The sequence below is a fragment of the Lissotriton vulgaris genome, chromosome 5, assembly GCF_964263255.1.
Source record: "Lissotriton vulgaris chromosome 5, aLisVul1.2, whole genome shotgun sequence".
In the NCBI taxonomy this organism is placed as follows: domain Eukaryota; kingdom Metazoa; phylum Chordata; class Amphibia; order Caudata; family Salamandridae; genus Lissotriton; species Lissotriton vulgaris.
The window spans coordinates 64,000,575-64,028,532 of NC_141693.1; positions in this window are offsets into that span (position 1 = coordinate 64,000,575).

Consider the following 27,958-nt stretch of genomic DNA (forward strand, 5'->3'; position numbering starts at 1 on the left):
GCTGTACCTGCTGCAGAGATCTGTGCCTAACATGCAGGTCATGACCTACACATCCCATGAGATAGTTTACAGGGTCATTGTACCTGATGCAGAGATGTGTGTCTCACATGCAGGGCATGAACTCCACACCCCTTGATATAGCTTACAGGGTTTCTGTACCTGCTGCAGAAATCTGTGCCTAACATACAGGTCATGAACTCCATACCCCGTGAGATAGCTTATGGGGTTGTTGCACTTGCTGCAGAGATCGGTGTGTAACACGATGATCATGACCCCACTTCCAATGAGACAGCTTAGAGGGTTACTGTACCTCTTGCAGAGATCTGCATGCAGGCTGCCTGTCTCAGGCTTCAATTCATATGAGACAGCTTACAGAGTTACTGTTCCTGCTGCAGAGATCAGTGTGTATGTGTAACGTGACTTCACACACCACTCCTCATGAGACAGTTTACACACAGGGTCACAGGAGCTGCTGCGTAGATCTGTGCAGACCACGGGCTGCACTCCCCACCAGAGATCTGACAGGGCTACTGTACCTGCTGCACAGAGACCTATGTGCAAAATGTGGCCCGAGGCTTCGCGGACTCCACGTGAGACCGCTTACGGGGTTACTGCATACGCCAGAGAGATGCTACAAACGACAGGCTGCTGGTGCCCTCCAAGCACAGCAGATCATGTGAAAAAATCTGTGTGCAACTTTACAGGGAGATCAAAGGCTTCTTTCCCCGTGAGGCAGTTTAAGGGGTTACTGTAAACGCTGCAGAAGGGCGTTTGCAACCTGCAGGCAGCTGGCTGAAGCACCAAGAAGGCCGCACCGGCAGCGCACATACATCTGAATGCAACACGCAGATCGCAAGTTCGAATTCCACTAAAACAAGGAATACTCAGCAAGAAGCCAGGCTCTGGTCTGTTTATCAGCTAATTTTTTTTATGTAACGACGTTTGCAGCACATCCCTTGTATTTTTTTGTTTTTATTATTTATGTACGGCGGAGTAAAGTACGTCCTTTTTATCTTTCAAATGTGGTGCTTTGTGGGTGGCCTAGAGGTCCGTAAATTATACATATTCTCGAGTTTTCCCCCAATTAATAGCGACGCGCGGTGTAATTACATGTAGAATTAGACGTCTGTATGGAAGAGTAAAACGCTCCAGTAACTGTAAGCATGGAATATCGGAGTGGGGTGCCAGGGAGCGTGCTAGGGAGTGCCAGTGACTGGGAAGGCGGGACGTGGATTGTAAATATGTCTGCATTTATATAATAAATGCAAGGGTGCAATGGAAAGCGTTACCGTGGGCCTGCGCTTGCTTCCATCGAATGAACATACGAGCACCCGTTATTTTTGAAAGAGCACCTTCTGTCGGAGGTAGGCGTTGCCTTGCGCACTCCTGTGTGTGCAGTTTTAAAGAAGCGCCCGGTCATGGCAGCCCCTGGGGGTGCCACCGCCCTTTGAACATGCAGTCCTTGCAGTGAGCCGATTTCAGGCCTGTTATCAAAAGTCTGTTGTTTATATCTCGCTGCATGAGCGCGGGCTGATTGATACAGACTGTGCACCACGTGCTCCATAATGCGCTGTCAGGAAATGCTGACAGACGCAATGAAGGAGCAATAAATGTGGGGCAGCAGTAATGCAAAGGTCCGGCCGGGCTGTATGAAAACTGAAAGCTGCGATATTGCTTCCCATGTTACCTCACACTTGCCAGTCCCTCCGAAAATTTACTAGGTGAGTGAATTAAAATGGTCTCCTGATATGCGGAGAAGAGAAACAAGACGGAGGGAAGGCAGAGAAGGGGAGGGGGGAAGAGAAATGCGACACGGTGTGAAGTAGCAGGGGCCTTTGAAGTGAAGCTAAGCTTCACTTCAAAGGTGTGGGAGGAGTGCTGCTACGGCCTGGGGGAAGCTGGCTGGGGAGGGGGAGGAGAAATGCAAGTAAGGCTGTGTTTGCAGGGAGAGAGAGGGGAGGTGCTGAAGCTGGGGAACAGAGTTTATGGCCCAAAAGCGCGTGCCTGTGGCCACGTGAACTTAAAGAAAACCGCAGCAAGAAGCCCTTGGTTTGACGAGGATTGTGACCACTTGAATTCTCGCTCCGCTCAATGCGCTTGCGCGCATTGATAGGTAGCGAGACCTAAAAATAATTCTAGTTGAATATGTATGGACGAGTTTGGCTTCTCCATCTGTATCTAGTTTTTTCAAAGTATGATTTGAACAAAGCATGTTGATTATGCAGTCTTTAACCCCTTGCGTGCACAGCAAATTTTCGCGCTGTGTGGGAGTTTTACTGAGTGGGCAGAGTTCGGACGCCCCCGGCTGTCCTCCGCACATGCCCACCGTGACGCATGACGGCAGGGGCCGTCATGAGCACGCAAGGAGTTAAAGAAATTCATCGCAGTAAAGATAGTGTTGTTTAATTTGGATGCTTGTCTGCCCGCCTGGCACTTAAACGCCTTTACCCCACCCCAGCTGTTGTCGGTTTACTGACCACAGGAATAAAAGTCTAGTTTTTAGTTGACCGGTGCACATGTCTTCTGTGTTGACATGGTCAGTTATTGGTTAGCCTTTTTTAAGCCTTTATTATCTTGGTTTGAAAATTTAAAATGTTTTGCTTGCATACATATTTAATAAACAATCCTTTTCTTGCACCAGCACTTGTAGTGTTTTCTTGTTTTGTGGCCACTTTCTCTGTTGTGACTATGAGAGTAAAACACACAGAGCTGTGTGACTGCAGCAGGGGCTTTGTCCAGCAGAGCGCAGAGTCGGACACCTGTTTAGGGATGCAGGAAGGAAGTCAGACAGCGCATTTTGTCAGGAATATGCGATTTTACATTGCATGTGCTACAACGCATGCTGTAGGGGGCTCGCTGGACTTGGGAATAGTATAATATACTATTCCAACTCCAGCGTGTGCAACAGTAGGGAAGGTGTTGGGATAGTAAATTATACTATTCCTTAGTTTAGTGCATCCCCCTACAGCAAGTAGTAGAAATGACTTGCAATGTTCCGCTACCTGAAGCCTCCACGGATTACTCAATTACACGATCCCGTGCGACCTACTTCTCGCCACACAGATCCCTGGTCTGTTCCCTGACGCATCCGTCCCTTACAGAACTCCCAACACGAACAGAGAACCATCACGCGGTTCTCACTTCAGTACGCACGTTTCTTGACAATTTTTCAGTCGTGCGATTTCCATCCCCAAAAGTATTCGCAGCCCTGATGAGTCACATCAAGTACACGGTGTGACGAAACACGTGTCGGCTGGCGATCACCTTTTGTACTGTTCAAGATTGTACGATAAATCTTTATTACCTGCAAAAAACCTGAAGTCAGACTTTTATTTATTCAAAAGAATTGTAACCACAGTGGGACTCTGACATCAGAACCCATACTATCACAGAACGTGTGCACAGGACTTGGTTCTTGCAATGTAATGGCTTGCGTCGTATGTTGTAATCGAAAGCGTTGTAACGCATGCCATGTAAACACTGTTTCCCTTTCATCAGGAAGTTGGAGCCGAGCTGCATCATTGACGACAGAGGCAGGGACTGCCCATGTGGCACAACTGCTGGGTCATTGGGGACAGAGGAGGGACTGCCCATGCGGCACAACTGCTGCATCATTGGAGACAGATGCAGGGACTGCCCATGCGGCACAACTGCTGCATCATTGGAGACAGATGCAGGGACTGCCCATGCGGCACAGCTGCTGCATCATTGGAGACAGATGCAGGGACTGTCCATGCGGCACAGCTGCTGCATCATTGGAGACAGATGCAGGGACTGCCCATGCGGCACAACTGCTGCATCATTGGAGACAGATGCAGGGACTGTCCATGCGGCACATTTGCTGCATCATTGGAGACAGATGCAGGGACTGCCCATGCGGCACAACTGCTGCTTCATTGGGGACAGATGCAGGGACTGTCCATGCAGCACAACTGCTGCATAATTGGAGACAGATGCGGGGACTGTCCATGCAGCACAACTGCTGCATCATTGGAGACGGATTCAGAGACTGCCCAAGTGGCACAACTGCTGCGTCATTGGAGACAGATGCAGGGACTGCCCATGCGGCACAACTGCTGTAGCATTGAGGAGAGAGGAGGGACTATGACGGTGCAACAGGGGACTTGTGTAATAACGCTTTGGTGGCATGAGATACACATGCTCTGCATACTCCTGCCATCTAATGTGGGGCTCTGTGCTCAGAGTATTGCAACTTGTTTTTGTTTGAAGAGGTTTTTCGATTCAGGAGGTACCAAATGATTCCTTTCATAGTTAGTTATGCACATTGATAGCGACTCCATTGTTTGATTGTTTTTCTCCATCGGAGGCAGACGTGTTCGACAGTGCTCATAGGCTAGATTCTTCTTCCTTCTGGCAAATGGGGTCAAATCTTCTACTCTCGTCTCTGAGAAGAATTTGTTTGTCGACTGTCATCCCTGTCTTCTCCCTAGAGGTGCTTCCGAGACTCCTGTCTGCTCCGCCTAAAAGCACTAGTGACAAAGCTCATCCACCTCAAAGACACCCCACATGGTTCACCCATCAAACTCAAATACTGTCAGCCCTAGCCCCTACTCTCCACTAGAGAACTATGATGCCTCCTTTTAGCCACGGAAGACCCATGGGAAGACTGTGACACACACCATCCTGGGATCAAGATTTGGAGCTTGCACAGTAGGGGCCTCCAGCTGACTCTTCAGAATACCACAGGGTTATACAGTCGCATACCGTAAGATAACTATGCACACAACGCCTTAAGGCGATGACTTCCTTGTGGGCACACTCTCTCTCTGACAGAGCACTCCATCCAGCCTCCCGATGCTCAGGGGGATGCTCAAGACTGCCACTGACATTTATAAGAAGCCAGCAAGAGCATGGGTTGATATACCCAGGATAGAAAATGTTCGAGGCTTCTCCCTCTGACTCCACATATCTTAAGGGTCATAACCCCCCCTCCTCCACACTCTGCCCCCAAGACTCCCTACTGGTACAGAGAGTTTGCAAATGTGTTGCTGCTCAAGTGACAGGCGACTCTCCCCACTTGACAAGGAGACAAGACATAGATTCTGCAGGAGAGTGGATAGCAGGCTGGCCATTACCCAATGGCGCATCGTCGGTCACCTCTGGCGCTACGACAGAGCCTAGTGGGAGGGGAAGGAGGAATTTCAACAGCACCTCCCTAACCAATTCAGAAAGGGGGGGTAGTCTCAAAGTGCATAAACATCTCTCATGACACCATACAGTTTGCCCATGACCCAGCTCACACCTCAGCCAGGGGATGGCACTTCTGGCTCTGTATGCTCAGCTTCAAGCCAGAAGTTCACAGCCAGTCATCAACCTGCTGTTCAACAGAGAGCACCTCATCGGTCTGCGGTTTGGTGAGATCCTTGATAAAATTAAAAAGAACACACAGATGACCAAGGCTATGGGTGCTCTCCGGACCGCGTCTGCTAGGGGCTCCTTTTGGAAGCCACAGTAGAGGGGAGGATTCGAGGCCATCTCTCCTGACCAGACCCACTTGTACCTAAGGCAGCAGCAAGCCCACTACCTTTAAGAGGATAGAGGGTACATGCGGGGCATCTTCAGGGTGGCAGTTCAATAAAGGCAAAGGCATGCCTGGTAAGAGAGCTTCTGCTTCCAGGCACAGACTCTTCCTACATTATCTCAATCGCTACGGTCTTCAGGATTTCCTTCCTCATTGCGAGGCCATCACCTCGGTTCATTTAGCTCTGGTATTGCTTGTCACTCCTTTTAACCCACTAAGCATCCCACCCTACCCCCACACTTTCAGCCCAGAACCTGTCCACTGCAGGAGTAGGTTCAAGTGTTCCTTCTCAAGGGAGCAATAGAGCCAGGACCTAGAACACTAGAGCAGAAGTGTCTACTCTTTGTACTTCCTCATCTCCAAGAAGGACGACTCCCTCAGGCCAATCCTTGATTATTGCCCTCTCAACAGATGCATCCTCTCAGAACATTTCCATATGACCACCTGTAGGATGTCATTCCCCTGCTGCAGCAAGGCAACATCAGGACCACGTTGGACCTGAAGGACGACTATTTTCACATCCTAATTCATCTGGCTCACCGGCACTACCTCTGCTTCATGGTAAATGGGCGGCACTACCAATTCACAGTGCCGCCCTTGAGAGTCACCATACTCCAAGGACCCTCACCAAATGCCTGGCATCAGCTGCCGCCCATCTCTGATGGAGGTACTCACGCATTCCCTAGTCTGCCACCCGTCTCTGATGGAGGTACTCACGCGTTCCCTAGTCTGCACCCCATCTCTGATGGAGGTACTCACGCATTCCCTAGTCTGCCCCCATCTCGGATGGAGGTACTCACATGTTCCCTAGTCTGCCCCCATCTCGGATGGAGGTACTCACGCATTCCCTAGTCTGCTCCCATCTCGGATGGAGGTACTCACACATTACCTAGTCTGCCCCCATCTCAGATGGAGGTGCTCACGTGTTCCCAAGTCTGCACCCCATCTCTGATGGAGGTACTCACGTATTCCCTAGTCTGCCCCCATCTCAGATGGAGGTACTCACGCATTCCCTAGTCTGCCCCCATCTCGGTTGGAGGTATTCAAGGGTTCCCTAGTCTGCACCCCATCTCTGATGGAGGTGCTCACGCATTCCCTAGTCTGCCCCCATCTCGGATGGAGGTACTCACGCATTCCCTAGTCTGCCCCCATCTCGGATGGAGGTGCTCACGCGTTCCCTGGTCTGCCACCGTCTCTGATGGAGGTACTCACGCGTTCCCTGGTCTGCACCCCATCTCTGATGGAGGTGCTCACGCATTCCCTAGTCTGCCCCCATCTCGGATGGAGGTACTCACGCATTCCCAAGTCTGCCCCCATCTCGGATGGAGGTACTCATGCATTCCCTAGTCTGCCCCCATCTCGGATGGAGGTATTCACGCGTTCCCTATCCTGCCGCCGTCTCTGATGGAGGTACTCACACGTTCCCTGGTCTGCACCCCATCTCTGATGGAGGTGCTCACGCATTACCTAGTCTGCCCCCATCTCGGATGGAGGTACTCACGCATTCCCTAGTCTGCCCCCATCTCGGATGGAGGTACTCACGCGTTCCCTAGCCTGCTGCCGTCTCTGATGGAGGTACTCACACGTTCCCTAGTCTGCACCCCATCACGGATGGAGGTACTCACGCGTTCCCTAGCCTGCCGCCGTCTCTGATGAAGGTACTCACATGTTCCCTAGCCTGCCGCCCGTCTCTGATGGAGGTACACATGCATTCCCTAGTCTAGACAATTGACTGATCAAGAGTTTGAGCTGGCAGGAGTGCCTATCTTATGCCAGTCTATCCTCTCCCTCCTCCACAACCTGGTGTTTACAGTCAATGCCACCAAGTTCCTCCTCTTACCCTTTTAGGTTCCACCTTCAGGTTCTTTGGCGTCTGTCCTAAATGCAGTCACCCTTGAGGCATATCCAAGCGACCAAAGGGTGGCTCATTTCAGCGGCTATTGCCTCTTTTTCAGCCCCATGGCGCTCCCATAGTCAGAACGGTAATGTGCCTCCTAGTGATTATATCCACTTCTTAGCCATATTCTCCCACGCCAGGCTCCAAATGTGTCCACTGCAGGAGTGTCACAAGAAGATCGAGTGTTAATAAGGGCCAGCACCCATCACCCGCTGCAGTGGTCCAGCAGTAAACATGCGTGGCAGGCCCTTCATGGATCTCATTCTGCAGGTGACCATCACCTCAGACGCATCACTCTCCGAATGGTGGGTACTTCCCCTAAATATAGCAGTATGGGGTCTTTGGCCACCTCATCCACCATCTAGAAGATTTAGCCATCCAGCTAGACCTCAAACTGTTTCTCCAAGACATTCTAGGCAAAGTTGCCCGGGTACAAACACAACATCACTGCCATGTACTGGCTCTACAAACAGGGCGCGCACATTCACCGCAGCTGTCCGCTCTGGAGGAGTTGCCACTGGATACACATCCTAGCTGAATATCTCCCAGGAGCAGACAATTCATTTGCAGATCTGCTTAGTGTGTCCCACCTACATGTACGTCCTTTTCCTGTACTTCTACTGGTAGGGTGTCCCAGAGATGGATCTCTTCGCCACTTGTGAAAACGCTGATGGCCAAATTTTACCTTCAAATCTCCACACCCTCAGTCCTTGGGCAATTCTCTGTGGATTAACTGCTCAAGGATCTTTGCCTCAGTTTTTTTCTCCTGTACATAGTGAGGAAACTAAGGCAAACATACCTCACCCTTATCTTGGTGGCTCCTGCTTGGGACAGGCAAACATTGGTTCTGACCCTTTCTAGACATGTCCATCGCTCCCTAAGCGAAGCGCCAAAACATGCCGGGCCTTCTCATGGAGAACCAAGGCAGACTCCCTCACCCAGACCGCAGGCAGCTCAACCTAGTAACCTTAGTCCTCCGGTCCTAGAGTTCTGTTACCTTAATCTATCTCAAGAATGCATGGACATCTTAACGAAGCCCATTGACCCACCACACAGCCCTGTTAGGCTGCTAAGTGCAACAGGATTGTTCCCTACTCCATTTGCAACCACACAGAGGCCCTTAAACCAGCAGTCCAAGACACTGTTGGCTACCTTCTATGATTACAAAATGCAGGGCTAGCCAATACCTCGATACGGCTACATCTAGAGGTCATCGCTGCATATATGCAGAACAGCGAACACTGCTTGAAGTTTAAAACCCCTCTCAACAAAGCTTTCCTGGCAACCAGTTATCCCACTGCATTTGCCACCAGTCCCAGCGTTGAACCGTAATATTGTCCTTATCAAGGTCATGGGCCCTCCTTTTAAACCACTGCATTCCTGCCCTCTTCAGTTCCTCTCTTGGAAGGTTGCATTTCCGCAGCTGTTCCATCTCTCAGGCATGTAAGAGGTGTGCAGGCTCTTACATTGCAGGGGCCTCTCTTCCTGGTCCACAGTGAAAGGGTTGTCCTTAGAACTAGCCCTAAGTTCTTACCCAAGGTTGTCATCTTCTCTTCTCAACCAAACAATAGAGCTCATGGTCTTCTTCCTGTGGCCTTGCTCAGTAGCTGAGAGGACACTACACACTCTTGATCCCAAGCATGCACGAATGTACACAATCAATGGGACTAAGCCCTTGTGGAAAACACAAATGTTTGTTGCCTTTACTGAATCTCATAAAGGTCGCCCTTTATCGAAGGCAGGTCTGGCCGGGTGGATCGTCCAGTGCATCCAAACCTGCTACCTCAAAGCCCCGAGAGTCCTTCCTGCCTCCTCCCGAGCCACACTCCTACACAGAGCATCAGTGTGGCTTTCCTTTCCAATGTTGCCCTAGCTGATGTTTGTAAAGCCGCCACATGGTCACCTCGACACACTTTCACAAAACATTGTGTGGGCATCCATGCTAGGCAACAAGCTAGAGTTGGACAAACTGTTCTAAGGACTTTGTTTCAGACATCCGCACCATCCACTGGCTCACCACTGCTCAGGGGAGCACTGCTTACAGTCAATACAGAGCATGTGTATGTACACCCACACATGCTCCAAATAGAATATGTTACCCTGTAAGTATCTGTTTGTTGCAATAGTACTCTAGATTCACATTCGCCCGCCCAGCTTCCATGGAACCAGTTCTTGCTACAGATACCATCACCCTTAATATTCTGTTTCTCATATACAGCACAGGCATGGTCACCGTAGTATTCTACTCAGTACTCCATGCTAACTTTCACCCGCTGTACTGAAAGCATTCGAATGGAGTCGGTATCCAAGTGAGTTTCTAGTTAAGGCTGGAGTCACATGGCACCTCATGACTCAAAAGAAATGCCATACAAAAACACACGTTGCAACAGAGCATGTGAATCTACAGCACTGCATGCAGCCAACAGATGCGTACAGGTTAATTAACACGTTCCTTCCAGAGTATGACACCAGCAGCTGTTTGTGTGATTTCTTCACTTGAAGATGTACATGGTGAAGGGTGTGCTGGGCCTGCCTACGAGGATGGAGGCCCCATAGATGTATGCTCTCATACATATTTATGTCTGCATTATAAGTGTTGAACACTTGGCCAGGACATGAGCTGATTATATACAGGTTAAATCCAGATATGTAGGGCTGCGACCAGATGGGTGGATTAGGGCAACCCTTGATTAAGGGTTTTGGGTTATCCTTTCTAGAGACAGGCGAAGAACTGACAAGGCATAAGTCAAAGTCGCCTTTCAAATCTGAGGGGTGTGAATCAATGCTAGTGTGAATAACCAAAGTTGTTAGGGAAATACTGCAGCATCCTCCCAGGAGCAATGAAAGAAACACACAATACAGCAGTTTGTGCAGGAACTAAATGAAATGTATTTGTTGGTACCCATGCATGCTTGCTGGCCAGCAAGGAAGAAGGCATTGCACACAATGGTGCTCTGTCTGCTTCTTCTCTGCATTTCTGGTTTCTTGGCCATATATGCAGTTAGTAATGCAACTTCAGCAGAACTGTAAAAAGACAAGGTGCCAAATATGGGCAACAGAGAAATGCAAGATTGGCACTGTGCCAATTCTAATACAGACATATAGTGTAAGCAGAAGTGAACAACCTGATGAGCAAACGGACATGGACGTCAGGACAAGGAAAGTAACGTCTGAGGTGGTTCTGAGAAGCTGTTGGAGCTTGTCCAGGCAAGGTCAGATTGGAAGCCTGAGCTGCTCCCAGGATGTAACAGGGAGAAGTGAGAGAGTGTCAGTATATGGATGGGTATCCAACAATGGCCCATTCAGGATACTTATATACTACACTAGCACAAAAAGTAAAATATATAAAGTTACATATCTTTGGATAGCATTACACAGTGTTTCCTGCTGCACTATAACACCTAGTGGATCGTAGTACAGGCAGCATACACCTAATTAACGGGCACATGCATCAAGCGTTTAAGAACTCGCAAAAATTGTGAATCGCAAAAAAAGCTCAATTGCGATCGCAATTTCCGTTGTCGCTATGCATTATCCTAATTTTTGCGAAAATATGTAAGAATTCGCAAAAATAAGGATTCGCAAAAAAATCTGAGAAAACCCTTGCGAATTCTTATTTGCGATTCTCAAATACAAAATCGCAAATAAGGAATCGCAATTGAAATGCATGAAAAATCGCAAATTGCGATTTTCTCAAAAATCGCAAAATTGCTACCGTAATTTAAGAAGGGACTGAACCAGGTGGTAATCATGAGTGCAAATCTGAAACAGCTGAAGAGGCAAAGAAAGTGATTTAAACACACCCACAATGAGGTCCCAGAAGTAAAAATGGCCGGGCTGTACCTGATGGCGAGGAGGATGAGGCTGCAAGCTGCGCGACAGAGAGGGAGGCAAATCCATGAACGCAGCTTCAGAGTCCGCATAACATTGCTAGGACAGCAGGAGGACGAGATATATGACAAGTATAGACTGAATGGCCAGATGATACATGATTTAATCAATGAATTGGACCCCATCCTGCAACGACACACTCATAGGACCAATGCAATTCCAACTCATGTCCAGGTTTTATGTTGCCTACATCTACTGGCGTCAGGCAGTTTTCAGGGAGTCATTGCAGTAGCAGGAGGTGTGTCGCAGGGTGCATTGTCACGCATATGGAAATCGTTCCTTGATGCCATGATGCTGCGGATACACTCACACATAAGTTTCCCTAACACAACCCATGAAATTGCAAAGACAAAGCAGGATTTTTACCAAATAGCAGGCTTCCCCCAAGTACTGCGTTGCATAGATTGCACCCATGTGGCAATATGTCCCCCTGCAGCACAGGAATATTTGTATAGGATTAGGAAATGGTATCATTCCCTAAATATTCAAGTTGTGTGTAATTCCAAAAACATTATAACGGACACTGTGTCACAATTTCCTGGCAGTGCACATGATTCCTATATCTTCAGGCAAAGTGGCATTCAGACCCGTCTAGCAAGGGGAGGTTTTGGAGAGGGACATTTGCTAGGTAAATATGTGCAATACAGCATACCATTCCTATTACATATGTTAATGTCAAACATGAACTGACAGCATTTCATCCCTCACATGTAGGTGACAGCGCATACGCCTTACGAAATTACCTGATGACACCATATCTCAATCCTGCAACTGCCGCACAAAGGAGATACAATGCAGCATACATTTCTACAAGGAACGTGATAGAGCGCACATTTGGGCTGCTGAAGAGCCGATTTAGACGACTCCAAAAGACAGGAGGAGCAATGAAATACAATGCTGCAAAATGGTAGCAGCATGTGCCATGCTGCACAACATTGCGACAAAGGGAGGTTTGGAAATGGAGCTGTCTGACAGTGAAACAGAGGATGGGAACCAGCAAGTGCAACACCACCCTGCCCTACAAGGATCAGGCGCAGCAGAGGGGCGCAGGCGCAGATTGGAGATTACACAGAATTACTTCTAAGGTGAGAAATGATGACACAAACACTGGACATGCAATGCAAAGTAAACTTTATGTAAAGGTATTGTCACCAGGGTATTTGAACAAACTTCAAGAGTGACTAGTTGCTCCAGAGTCTTGCAAAAAAACATAACGAATTTAAATTAATAATACTTGAAAGTCAGTGAATAGGTCACATTGTAACAACGGTTAAGTCACCATTTGTGGCACACATTGTTCATGGGAGCCTAGCGCTTTTTCCCGCGAACACCCAGACGCCTGTCTGCGGCAGCATCTTCTTGCCTTACGTTGGCAGTGGATGGGGTTGCGCTGCGAGTATTGCGTCTCACTGCACTTGCAACAGGCATCATTGAACTGCTTAGGCTTGAGGCACATTCACTACTTTCATCCTGTGCAGTTGTGTTCACTCCGCTAGTATATGCATTCATCATCTCTACGGCATTAGTAACTTGATCTAGAACTTTTGCAACATCTCCACTCCAATGACACATCTCGGTCTGCATTGTAACAGCAGTGCTGTGGCTGTTGCAAGCCTATTGTTAGAATTTCCTTGCTGTTTGAGCTGATGCATTAGTTGCCGGTGCTGTCTACTGTGCGATGCTTGCCCCTCCTGCATGACCTTTGTCATTTCCTAGACACTACTGGCCAGTACTGCAATGTTGGCTGACATTTTGGAAATTTCATCCTTCACTAATCGGGTGTTCTTGCCCTGCCGGCGATGTGAACGGAGCATCTGTCCCTCCAAGCCACCCCACACCTGATTTGTCTGCTCAACCTGCTGTGGCCTGCATGCTCTGCGTCTTCTCCTTTACACTCTGCGATTGCCTCTCCGCATCTGCGTTGTTGTACTTGTGGCGCAAATTCTTGGACGGACACCGACCGCAGGTGCAGCACTGGACTCATGATCTGACTCCATGGGAAGCAGTGTTTGGACAGGTGACCTAGGGGAATGAGGTACACGTGATTGTGTAGCTGGCAGAGCTGGTGTGTTCTCCTGTTCAGAGGCACTGCTGTGGTGCATTTCCAGATCCTCTATATCCCCGGCCTCATCACGTTCTGCATCTGTGAAGTTAAACAGTGCAAAACAGCATTAATGTATTCTTGTGAGGTCCGGTCACAGTTGTAATTAAATAAATTTATGTTCTTTTGAACATCTGCTACACTATTGGAAATCTTTATTGTAACATATGTGTGTGTTTGTCATTAATACTGCTTGCCCTGACTACAACTCCCATGATGCACTTCCCATAGTAATGGATATGTAGTACATGCTTTACAGAGTGCGCTTACGCTGTGCTGAGCTGACATCCTGACTTCTGTAATTGGGACAATGTGCACATGCATTCCTCTTACCTTCAGACGTGTGTGCAGCTCCTGAGGTGTCCAGCTGCGTGACTCCAACAACAGCTTCAGGCTGGATTGTTGACACCACCAATTCCTCCATGGGAGTGTTTCCAGTGTCTGGTGGTGTGCCTCCTCCTGTTTTATTTGCCTCCTTCAATCGGTCTGCAATGCGCGCTTGGCCCGACTGCGCAGGTCGTACCATCTCTTTTTCAGTTCTTCTGTGGTACGGTGAGTTACCCCGAGGGCATAGACTCTGTTCTGAATCCTAATCCATATCTTCCTTTTCTCCTGCTCAGGTACCTTCAGTGAAGCTTTTCCAAACAGCTTGTCATTGCTGTGCACTACTCCCTCAAAGAGAGTTTCTATTTCTTTTTCTGAAAATTTAACTTTTCTTTTCCTTGAACTTTGGCTGTCCTGTGCTGTATTTTCTGGTTCCATTTTTCAGTTGCTTGCAGGTGTTCTGAGTCTCTCTCTCTCTCACTCTCCTGTGCTCCCAGAGCCAGCTCCCTCCACTTCCTGAGCCACAGCACTGAAAATGAGGCTTGGAGAGCACACTTCCTGGTTCTGATGTCATCAACATGCATCAAAGTGCGACCACGGAAATTGCGAATTCGCAAATTGCGAAATCGCAATTTGCGAGTTTGCAAAAAAAGAGAAATCGCAATATTTTCTGAGATTTTTACTGATTCCTTAAATAATGGCTATTTCAGTGATGCATCGCGTTTTGCGATTCCTTATTTGCGATTCCTTAAAAATCGCAAATAAGGAATCGCAAACTCATTTCTTGATGCATGTGCCTGTAAGTGTCTAACAAATATTGTTTGCACTATGCAATTCAAATTGCTACAGTGTCCCTTAGTCACTCTGTTCCAGGGCACTTTCTGGAAGTCTCAGTAATGTAAAGGCACGCAGTGTGCTGTCATCTGCTTCCTGGTCCTCGGTTATCTTGATCAGGGGGAGTTTCACAGACCTGCCCTGTGCTGTCTTCTCCAGCCTATTTTTCCTGCAGGTGCAGACGATCACTTTTCTTTGAGACTTTGTTGTGTACTTCATTCAAGAGCGTCAGTTTGTGTCGGGGGCATGACCAAACCAGCCAGGATGACGGACATGTCTGGCTGAGGCTCCGTTAGCCGGTACGAATCTCGCCTGTTACCCGGCACAGGGGAAGCCTCAAGCAGGCCCACCTAGATTGGTAACGCCAGAGGAGATATTTGAGCATCTAGCACTCGCCGGAAGGTCACAGGGCTGTGAGTCGCAGAGGCCATGCCGGCAGAGGCTCGAATTTCACATGGCGGCACCCTTGGAGCGCAGACGAGCCCAGAAGCCATCTGAGGTAAATCGTTCCGCGATATCCCCTAAGATTTGAGTGAATGGGGCATGCAGTACCGGGCAATTCTAACGTAGTGCTTCTATTGTTTCCTCCAGGGACCTCGGTCCAAAAAAACGCGATCGGCGAACCCTCCTGACATTCATGGGCGGTAAGCCTTTTGTAACGTAGCGTTCCACGAGGAGTCTTTTATTGAAATGGGGGCATTTCTAACTAATGCCTCTTTTCCTCATTTCCCCAGCAAATAAATGCAAGTAATCACTACAATAAGGCTAGCGGTAGATGCCACCAGAATCCTATATTGATCGGAGGGATGTTCCTTTAGAATCAGGTCCTGTCCTGTATTTTGAAATACCGAGTGTTATCAGGTCCCCCAACATACCTCTCCCGTTTTTTACTAAAATCCTTTTCTGATTTGTGTCCCCCATGCACAGACATATTACAAATGAATATTTGAAATTACCAAGTACTATGATAGCCGAGTACCAAGACAATCGTGTAAGAAACAGGTCCATTCTGTTTGCCTAAGAATTGAGTGTTTAGTGGTAAGCTTTCTTTAATTTGTGCTCTATTTAAACCTGGGCCACCGGACCCGTGTCTTTTATTAATACATCTATGTTTTATCTGTTCCTAAAGCATAAACGTATCTGATTTGTTAACTGATTACCATCAGTTATTGGAGGATTTGAAAAATAGATCCGCTCTGTATGCAACAGAATTAGTAATAGTGGTAAGCTTGAAAACGTTTTCTACATTATACAATCCAGACCACTTGTTTTGGTGCATCAATGAACAATGTCCTTTCCTAATTTAAAGGAGTCAGGATGAACAACCGCTAAGGATCTTGGTCTCCTTCTATCAGAAACTCTGAGGAACTTCAAAAACTATAGGTATGACTTTTTCTAAAGTTATGCAAATATAGGCAATCCAATAGATACTTAGTGTTGATTCAATGTACGTAGTAATGTGGTTTAGTAGCACCAAATTGTGTACACTGAGATGAGTCTAATCTCTTAAGCTCTCACAGACACCGTGTAGTGTCTAACCTACACTTTATCCTAGAATGGCAAATGTTTAGAGCCTATCGTAATTCATTTAGGTCTTCTGTATGTCCTCTTATTTGTCTCACACTGTATAAACTTGGTTTATGACTAGACCTTTTGACAGCACGTTTTTAATTACAATTTGTATTCTTCAATTCCGCCCTCCTTGTAGTAATTAACAGGATGGGTGTGTTCTAATTAATTTCATTTTAACTACTCCCCAGGAGGTTGCCCACACACAACTCCTTTGTCCTGAAGAAGACCCGCCGCGTAAGGACTATTTTCCTACCTTTAAGCCGGGTCAAAACGTTGACCACACAACTACGACCAATCTCCTACCCCAAGCAAGACCTTAACGGCCGAAGCGGAGTTTGGTTTTGTGCATCAGTCATATGTTGGACTCTCTAACAGCCAGATTCATGAACGGGCCGTTTTGCGAGCCCCTAATAGCGAATCATAGCGATTCGCTATTAAGGACTCGCAAAACGGTAATCATGTAGGAATCGCATAATAAAATGCGATTCCTACTGATTCCTTATTTGCGATTAGCAAATTGCTAATCGCAAATAAGGAATAACTCGCCATTCATTCCTATGGGCCAAAAGGCCCATAGGAATGAATGGGGAGTATTCCTTATTTGCGATTAGCAATTAGCTAATCGCAAATAAGATTGCGATTTGAAGGGTGCCAGGGGTGTCCACAGGACACCCTGTAGCACCCCTCAAATGACATTACACACAGTTGTTGCACACACACATGTCCAAAGGACATGTGTGTGTGTAACATGCAACTCAGAAAAATGCATTTAAATGCATTTATCTGTGTTTTCGCAATGTACCGCGACTTCTGACCTCGCGGCAAATTGCGGCAAGAAATTGCGAATTCGCAAATTTTAATTGGATGTTGAATTGCATTTAAGGAATCTCTAATAGAGATTCCTTAAATGTAATTCCTCGCTCATTTGCGACATCGCAATTAGCGATTTTTGCATTTGGGATGCTGAATCCCAAATGCAAAAATCGCTCTCGCAAAGGGCCGGATTCTCAGAATCCGGCCCCTTGCGAGCGCAATTTAGGGTCATGAATCGGGCGGCTCGAGCCTTATGTTGTGGCCTTTTGGCTAAAGGGACCACATGTACTAAGTGACCAAATTGAGATTAATACTTGTCACAGAATGAATCTGATTATCCTTTGACCCCACCCTGTCCTTGACACTTCCTTCACTTCCCCCCTCCCCGTTGTGAATGTGGGCACGTACATTTATCACCAATTTGTTATGTATACAATTAAATATAATATGAACTCTGACCAGTTAAAGGTAATCATGCAAATCTGAATAAAACTTTTTTGCAGCTACTAGCTTTGCTCCTTGAATGAATTTAGTGTTATTGATATAAGTTTACAATATTTTGTTTTTTTGTCTGGGACCCCTTCCCTTTATAACGTTAATTACCCAAGTCCCTTTGACTTTAGTGGGTTTAACCCTGTTTTCCATAATCAGAAGCCACGAGGGCAGAATCTCCGGTGCACACGCTTCATTGCGCCTTAAGCACTGCACCAGGGGGGGCCGAAGCGTATCCGAAGGAGTGCTTGCAGGAACCTGGGCACAGAAAGAGCAGCTGTTGAAGTGACGTGTAGGGCAGACTATCCAGCCCCTCCCCTACAAGAGCAACAGACCTGTACGCGCGGCCCAGCCGGAGCTGAGTGGCAGCGGGGTGGGACACAAGAAGACGAGGGGTCTGCGCTGCTTGACGCGGCTGCCGCAGCCAAGGACATCAGGTGAGTGGCTGGGGGCCCCAAACACACAATCAGTCGCTGCCAAAGAAAAAGAAGATAGCCCCAGAGACAGTAGCCATGGGAGGTGAACAACCACGCCTCCCCCTCCCCACCTCCGCTGAGTCCCTCGTTGCTCCCAGGCAAGGAGAATAATTACTACTATGTGAGTGCAAAGATAAATAAGCACTAAAAGCAGTAATGCTACCACCAGCCAAAGTGAATCCCAAAACCGAGCAAAGACACACACACAGGACTAATCTAGAGTTCCTACCTGCCCAGGTTACAAAGTCCGTAGGAGCACACCTTGGATCAATGAAACATGTATGAATGATGACCAAAGGGGGACTGCAACAGACCTAGGGAGTACAAAAAGAACATTGGCAGTAAAGTAGACCCTTCCCCCATCAACAGATGTCCCACCCCAAAACGCGGGACACAAACTGCATGAAGCAGTGAAATCTAACCGATGCCACGCCAACATAAAGCGGAATACAGTGGTTTGTGAAATAATCATAAGACTGGGGAGTAAAGCGAAATAAATCAGGATCAGTGTCACACAGTGACTAGTGATTACCCAATAGACTTGGTCGTAAAGCGCCACGTGCTGATCCATGCCAAAATATATCACTGCACAGTACGCTGAGTATCGTCGCCACCAGCCAGAGTAAGCTTCTAACAGCAAACAGAGGTCATCATATAACCCGCCGTTACAACATGAGGCGAGCACAGCAAGCACCCTGGAAAATCTACCAAAAGTGATAGACACATAGACTCCCCCACCCCTCCAACCTACAGAGGCAGCATGAAAAGAACTGACATTGAGAAGGGAACTCACCCAGCACTGGGAAGTGCGCCACTCGGCACCTGCATCGAGTTGCGGCCCAAGATTGGGACGTTATCACAGAGGGGGAAATTCCTCTCATCCCTTTGCAGTTAAGGCCCAACCAAAGTAGGAAGGGCAGCCAGTTTTCAGTTATAGGCAAGAGAGTTGGTGGACCCACAGTGAAACACATCTAACTTCACACAGAATGGGGAAGCTTCGCTCCCACAGCACTTCTCTGTTGGCCGCTGCAAAACAAAGTGATTCTGCAGGTACCAAACCACAAGGGGACACAGAGGCTAGCCCCCCCGCACTGACCATGTCCGAAAAACTGGTTGAGGTTTTGGAAGTTATTGAGCACTCCAGAGTCTCAATGGAAGAAAGATTTGGCACTCTGGAAACGGATCTCAACCTGCTCTGCGACAATCGCCGCAAGCTTGCGGACAGAATGACAGATGGAGAGTAGACAACTGCAACCATCAGCCAAATCACAACAAGAAATATTGCAGACAGTGCTGGGCCGGGTGGCGACCCAGGAGGAATGTGCAGATGTCCTTGAAGGACTGTCGAGGAGATGCAATATTCGCTTCATAAGCCTTTTAGAAGGCATTGAGGAAACAAATCCCATTGAATATATGGAAACCTGGACCTTCTCATTCACACCGGATGCAGACCTCATTGGGTTCTTCTCATTAGAAAGAGCACATAGGGTACCAGCTCGTAGGCTACCACCCCCCGCCCAGCCCACTACTCGCAAAATTCATTCACTATAGAAACATGGATGCTGTACTCCAGGCCGCCAGACAACATGATCCCATTTAAATCCATACTACTATTATAAAGAGAGACTTGCACCTTTTGCCCAGGTAAACTCCGGAACCACAGCGCCAATCTACACACCTGATACATCTATGAAAATGTCAGGGTGTGTAGATGGACATAGGCTATATAAATAAAAATAAAAAAGTAAATTTAAAATATTACGTTTGTAAACAAAGTAGTCCCCTGAAAGTAGCACCAGCCGGGACCTAGCGCTGGGCACGACACGACGTGCGTGATGACGACAAGGAGGAGGGCGGTGCAGTTACGAGCGGCTGTGCAGTGAGTGAGGAGGCGGCACAGGTAAGGAGGCAGCAGTAAATGAAAATGTCTGGGCGGGAGGGGGGCGCGAGGGAGTCTGAGCGAGAGGGGGCGCAAGTGAGTCTGGGCGGGTGGGGGGTGCGGGTGAGTCTGGGCGGGAGGGGGGTGCGACTGAGTCTGGGCGGGAGGGGGGTGCGAGTGAGTCCGGGCGGGAGGGGGGTGCGAGTGAGTCTGGGCGGGAGGGGGCGCGAGTGAGTCGGGGCGGGAGGGAGTCGGTGCGGGAGCGGGTGTACTGCCCCCAGCCCCTTTCTGCCCCAGGCAACGCTGGGGCGGGCTGCTAGTACTAATATAATAAAGAGAGAGCCCAAACCTTTGAGGCGGGTAATCTCAGGAACCACAGCACCAATCACAACACCCAATACAGCGTTGGAAAGGGCAGTTGCAGCAGAAGGACATAGTCTATGCAGAAGCCCACCATATACATTTAAAAGGTAAAAGAACCGTGCCAGCAAAGTAGTCCCTTGTGGGCGTGTCTGTGTTGTGCTGTGGGCGTGTGCTGGGGGCGTGACAAACGCTGGAGGCGTGTGGTACCTTCCGCCCTTCATGCCATGTCTCATATCGTGTGCTAATCCCACCCTGCTCCCTTTAAATTCCCCTGCACCCCATAATCATAACCCACCCTTACTCCTTAAAATACCCCAACACCCTTAAACACTAACCCATCTTAACCCTATAAATATACCCTGTACCCCAAAACCCACCCAAACCTAGCCCTGAACCAAATAAATACCCCTGTACCTCAAATCCCAAACCTACCCCATAACCCTAAAAATACCCATGTACCCCAAAACCCAAACCTAGCCCTGAACCCTAAAAATACCACTGTACCCCAAAACCCAAACCTACCCCTGAACCCTAAAATACCCCTGTACCCCAAAACCCAAACCTAGCCCTGAACTCTTAAAATACCCCTGTACCCCAAAACCCAAACCTAGCCCTGAACCCTAAAAATACCACTGTACCCCAAAACCCAAACCTACCCCTGAACCCTAAAATACCCCTGTACCCCAAAACCCAAACCTAGCCCTGAACCCTTAAAATACCCCTGTACCCCAAAACCCCAAACTAGCCCTGAACCCTAAAAATAACCCTATACCCCAAAACCCAAACCTACCCCTGAACCTTAAAATACCCCTGTACCCCAAAACCCAAACCTAGCCCTGAACCCTAAAAATACCCCTGTACCCCAAAACCCAAACATATCCCTGAACCCTTAAAATACCCCAGTACCCCAAAACCCAAACCGACCCCTGAACCCTAAAAATACCCCTATACCCCAAACCCAAACCTAGCCCTGAACCCTAAAAATACCCCTGTACCCCAAAACCCATACCTATCCCTAAACCCTAAAACTACCCCTGTACCCCATAACCCAAAACTGTACCCTTAAAATACCCAAACACCCCAAATCATATAGCCCAGTACCCCAAAACATATACCCCTATACCCATACTTACCTTATCCAAACATTAAAAAAAACATGCTTTTACCATTCATGCATTTACAACGAATTTCGTTGTAAATGTATGCGTGGTAAAAGCTTATTAAATGTAATGCCATGTGTTATAATGGCATTGCGGAGTCATGGTACTTTCATAATGAAAGTATGGGGAGTGATGGTATGCCGAAAGAAAGTTGCAGAATAATGGTTGTTTACCCTCCTCCGGTAAGTACATTGGTGGCACGGTGGCCCACATTTCCAGCAACATACTCATATTTTTTCACCACCCATTTAAAAAACTGCACAGGTCTCTCTCATTGATGGCCAGCACCGACATACACTTTTAGACACACCTCCCGCCACAAGTTCTAGAATTGCGAACTTTAGAGCTGGGGAGCTACGTTCGAATCTCTGCATCAGCTCAACATCCTGTGATTCCAGGCAAATCGCTTTGTCTCCCCGTGCCTACCACAAATGAATGTGTTCTTCTGTAATGTAAATTATGCTAATGCCATGTTGTCGAGTTCGCGCTATATAATATTGCAAGGAAAAATAAAGTAGGGAAACTCGAGTTCACACACTACTGAACGCGCACTCTTAAGTGCATCAGCAGTGCACTGTGAATGGGAGCGTTTCACAGGACTGTCACAAATAAGAAATGCTATCAAAACGAAATCCTACAAAACAATATACTATTGGCCGGCAGCAATTCATACCCGGACAACGTCGGGACGGGCTGCTAGTTGAGAATAAACATAATGCTCTTCCTGGACTATTCCCGAGCAGTGCAGCTCCAGCGATCCTCATTTTTGGAAGTTAAACAACGTCTTCGCCAAGAAGGAGTCCAATATTCACTGCTGTTCCCAGCAAGATTCAAAATCATGCATGATGGGTCCACACTACATTCTTCACGAATCCCGAGGTAGCCCACGACTGGGTGGATCAAAACTGTCAAAATCGTCCAAGCTCGAACTTTAAAAACACTAAACGTCCTCCAACACTGAAGAGCAATCAACGTCGCCCCAAAAGACAAAGCAAACATCCCAAATCTGAGATCTGCACCCAACTCACAGGGTCCCCGGACCTAGAGCAAATTATTGTAGAACAAAAAAAAGTCCCATTGGCAGCAGCAGAAATGGGAACAGCCTCAGCAACAACAGATGTCGACAGAGGCCCCCATCAGAAGAAGGCAGTGATGAGACTATATCCCAAAAGGGCCCGATGATCCCACCACCGGTGACGCAGCAAACAGCTGATATGTTGATATGAATTGTAGCTACTGCTGACCATGTATCTCAATTGTATCTCGGGTAATAGTGCCATAGCACCATACATGGTCCAATACCCCACGTGGCGCACACTGGGTCACCGATAAGCTCCTCCATACACAATAATCCTACAAATGCCACCCACGGAGCCAGCGAGATGCGCGGCCAACCAGAACCCACAACACATTAGAGTTTCAGTAACATACTTACTTCGGATGTACCGCCCTTTGCGGTAGGTCCCCACTATTGGGAATACCTCCCATCCCAGTTAACCTCCCGCATTTCGTCACCCACTAACACACAGAAGGTATGTTTGCAGATAGATGATAGAAATAAGCCAGTGTGCGAGATCACGTCCAAACTCAGAGAGGTGAATATACAACAATCCTGCCCCACCCCATCTCGAGGAGACCGAGCCAAAACCCCATGGCGCGAAAAGGCGATGTTACTATCCTCACAGTTAACATGCGAGGCATGCACACGGTCCGCAAGAGATATGCTGTGTTCGCTTCCATTAAACGACAGAACGTGCAGATTGCAATGCTGCAGGAAACGCACTTAGTGGCAAGGTAGCTAGGCAAATTGCGCAAACTATGGCAAGGTACATTCTGCTCAACAACATACTCTGCATTTGCACGAGGAACACTTATTTGGCTGCGACCAGGGGTTCCGCTCCAGGAACTGTCCAGAGTGACAGATGTGGAGGGACGCTACACCCTACTGGAGGGGCTCCTAGATGGGCGACCAATTCTGCTGGGCACCACCAAACACAGAGCAGAGGAAATACTGGGACTCCCTTTCCCGTACGCTGGCCCAATATATCGCAACCCCCTGGATACTGGGGATGGACTATAACTGAATGCAAAACATCTCCCTAGACAAATCTCAACCACCACACCCAGCCTTCCTGGCAATAACGCAAACAAAACGCTTTAGCACTTGATGCTGGTAGATGTGTGGTTCGCTAAATATCCCAATACCATACTATATTCATTTCACTCTATACCACACGACCTCAGCGTCTGCCTTGACCATTTCCTTTGCACCCCTCCCATCATTCCTATGGTCCAGGAGACCGAATATCTGGGTGGGGTACTATCGGAGCATGAAACACACACGCTCACTTTGGCCTGGCAACCGCCCCTACAGCCGGTACCCATGTGGTGCCTGCCACTTGCATGTCTGGAGGATGAAGTATTTTAAGCAAGAGCAAAAAACCCACATCCAGCACTATTTGCTCAAAAACACCAACACAGCATCAACCAGGGCAGTAGAGTTGGACATATTCAAGGAGGTGATTAGAGGGACGTGTATCCAACCCATGTCCGAAGTGCATAAACCCTTGAGCGGCGCATACTAGAAGAGGAACAGAAACTAGCAACACTGACACAGGCAGCATGTAAAAATGAAGCACACTTGCACAGGTAGCAGAAGCCAAAACCTGCATATACAGAGGTACTTGCAGACCTCCGGAGATATAACTTTAGAGCTCACGCAGCCAGAGCACACAAGAAAGGGGCAGAGCTGGCACACTGCTAGCATGGCTGGTAAAACAAAACACTACCCCGCATCCGATTACTGAAGCACACACCATTGCAGGCATACCTGTCCGTTCCCAGGCAGACATAATGCGTGAATGCCGTGAGTACTATACAGCGTTATATGCAGCCCCTGACCCGGTAAACTCAGAAGTACTGGATAGATTCTTAGATGCACACCCACTACCCTGTATCGCGGCAACTGATCGAAGCACCCTAGATGAACACATTACCTCAACAGAAGTGACGCAAGCTATACATACCCTAGCCACACACAAGGCCCCAGGTCTGGATGGCCTACAATTGGAATTCTTCCGCTCCTTCTCTACCCTGTTAGTCCCTCGACTGGTAGAATTGTATAAAGCCGCACTAGAGAACGGTGCACTCCCACAATCCATAAAGGAATAATTAATTGTCCCCTTTCTAAAACCAGACCGGGATCCCCATCATCTGGGCTCATACTGGCCCATTGCCCTGCTGTCCTCCCAACACTAATACACCAAGACCAATGTGGATTTGTTCCGGGAAGAAATACCTCCCACAACATCCGGCGGCTGTTCCATGTGTATGAATAGGTTCAGGGATGTTTTCCTCGCGCTGGGTCCCTGGTCTTGGACCTGGAAAAGACCTTCGATACACTGTCATGGCCATACCTATTTGAAGTGCTCCGTAGGATAGGAGTGAGGCCCTGTTTACAAGCATACATTAAACTCATATACACCAGACCAACATCCAGGATTAGGCTCGGGCGGCATGTATGACCCGCATTTCCGGTGTTGAGAGGCACAAGGCAGGGCTGCCGCTCCCCCGCTGCTATTCACCCTGGCAATGGAACCGTTGGCGATCCGTCTTCGAAAAGAGGGCAAGCAATGGGGTATCCCATTGGCAGGAACCATACATAGTATATCACTGTATGCGGATGATCTGCTCCTCTATGTCCAGGATATTACATCAGACCTCACTCCGATCTTTGCCACCCTGACAGACTTTGAGACTGCAGCTGGTCTAAAGGTCAGCTGGGCTAAATCTACAACATACCCATTGTCGGCCGACCTCTCTCCAGAACGGGTGCATTCTGGAGGAATCGACTTTGTGTGGAGTACGCGAGCGACGTGATACTTTGGCCGTGCACCTGTATCACTCCCCACAAGATATCTACGAGCATAACCACTGGAAAGTACTAACAGGCGTTCGTTCCTCAGTCAATTTCTCGAAAACCCTCCCCATAGCACCCCTCAGGAAAGTAGCAGCGGCCAAAGTGATCCTCGTCCCGCGACTGCTCGACTACTTTGCTAATCTCCCAGTAGTCCCTCCCTGCTCCCTCTTCCTGGAACTAGATACTCTTCTCAGCACTCTAATATGGGGGAGGGTCATAGATGGATAGCCATGGCCAAACTGCAGCAGCCAGTGAACCAGGGCAGACTGGAAGCTCCCTCATTTGAAGCATACTTCCTAGCAGCTCAATTACAGTGGATGTCATAGTGAACGGCGGGACGTGCGGTAGGGGAGACCCACACAGGCACTGGGCCAATATCTGCCTCTGTGATTCGATGCATGCTGCTACCAGGGGCCAAACCCACGTCAACCTGTCTGTTACAAGTGGCAGTGGCGCTCACCTGCATGAAACACATACAGTGGATGTCACGATCAGTCTATTCCCCACTGGGCCTTCCCAGAGGTCGCGATCACTACACAACGCAAACCCTGCAAACATGGACAGAACAATCACTCACGGAGGCAGGTTTTCTGTTAGCAAGTGGACACCTGCTTTCATTTGCAGAGCTGACAGTCGACACCGACCTTCCTAGAGGACAGTTTCTTATGTATGGACGGCTGGTGGCAGACTGCTGCCAAACCTGGCAAATGACTGATACCGAGCCGGCTACACACCCCGTCCTTCATGCTATCCTGCAGATGGGCCTCGGCTTTCACATAGTGACTTGGATATATGAGGCAATCCGAGAACTCAATGCAATAACACTCGCCCACTTCCGGGAAAAATGGGAGACTGGACGTCAGAGGCCACTCCATTACAAAGAATGGGAACAGGCTTTAGAGTATCCCAAAAGAGTATCCCGAAATTACCGATTCGAAAATATACAATACTTTATTTTACATCGGGCGTATCTGACGGCAGAAAATCTCCAGCTATATTACCCGAACACACTATTCTTTTACCCAAGATGCCAAGAACCTAGCACAACCTTTCTCCACATGTTCTGGAGCTATGTGATGCTACAATCTTACAGGAACACAATACACACCACACTGAGCAAGGTGACAGGCTCATAGATTCTGCAACATGGGAAGCCAGTGCGTTAGGCATATTCAAGCGCCGTCAACTCCACAAAGTAGAAACGCGATTTGCGGCTCTGGCTATCATGCTAGCCAAACGGAGCATCGCCATGCACTGGAGAACCCCAGGGGGACCTTCTCTTGCTGCCTGGAGGGGAGCAGTTACAAAGTGGGGAGCATCGGAGGAAGATGCGTTACGATGTGAGGAAGTCCGAGGTATTCGAAAATGCCACATCTCCATGCAGTGGACGACACTGTTACACACCTTCAAGTATTCCGCACCACACTCTGAGTCCCCTCAGTTAACACCAAACTCCCCGCAAACCCATCAGGAGGAATCTCATTCAGGGTGCGAGCAAGATGGCCATCTCATCGCGCATAGCACGCAGGACGCGGATACAGGGCATATATGAGCACCAGGGCTAAAACCTTACCAATGCACACACTCTTGAGGCCTGTTTCATAGTAACATTAAACTAAAACTCTCAGCAATGTTCGTCTACATCTAGAACCATACATTTCTTCATACACAGTGTAACCCCAGTGTTTTCCACTCCCCAGTTTTGTTATACTTCCCATTTCAGAACTGAGTCTTACACTCATCAATGCCAAGGACAGACATCAAATGTTGCTGTAATATTTACAGTGAAGCGACATCCTTTATCATAGACTAAAACAAGAGCCACATATTAGAGCAATATGGAAGACTGTACAATATCCACTGCTGACATGATAATGTATCGAAATGCATTTACAGGCTCTTCAGTAAAATTAAATTCCTAACAATGTTGTCCTATCACATGTATGCAATTAAAACCAAAAAAATATATAAAAAACAAAAGAGCACCAGTTTATCACCATCCCTGTGACACTTCATGATGGGCCCTCAGCATGGATCTTAGGAATTGTCTGGTCTGTCCGCTCCTTGTCTGGTGTGTTGTGCAGCTCCTCTGGTGACATATGATCATTAATTTCTGGTACCTTCGTCTCAGGCATTGTTGGTGCAGCTCTGCATGTTGTTTCATTGATACATTCAGGGCATCCGGTCACAGTCTGTGGTCCAGTCCACTTAAAAGTACGTGAAACATCTTTTATTTTTTCTCACCATGACCATGTATCCAGAGTTTCTTTTGCAGTTCTTCCTCTCCCCCAGGCCTGAACCTTGGGGGTGGTATGGGGCATGCAAGTTCCACTCTGTTCCCAAACAGTCACACATCTTTTGCATAACTGCAGCCAGAAAGTCACCCCCTCTATTGCTATTTATGCCCTAGTGGACCCCAAATCTTAGAGTGATGGCTATCATGAAGTGTACCACGATCGTGGCTGGTTCTCTTCCTTGTGGGAACTCCCCCACGTATTCTGGAAACACATCCACACACAACAGCAATATTTAAATTCATTCACTGGGAAGCAAAATGTATCTGTGCCTTCACCCCACTCCCCCTTGTGCAATAATCAGTGGGTCTATGCTCACGTCTCTTAAAGGAAGGGTACATACTGCGTGCGGCCACAGGCCTCTCATCCCGGTATACCCACAATCCCTCATCATTATGCTC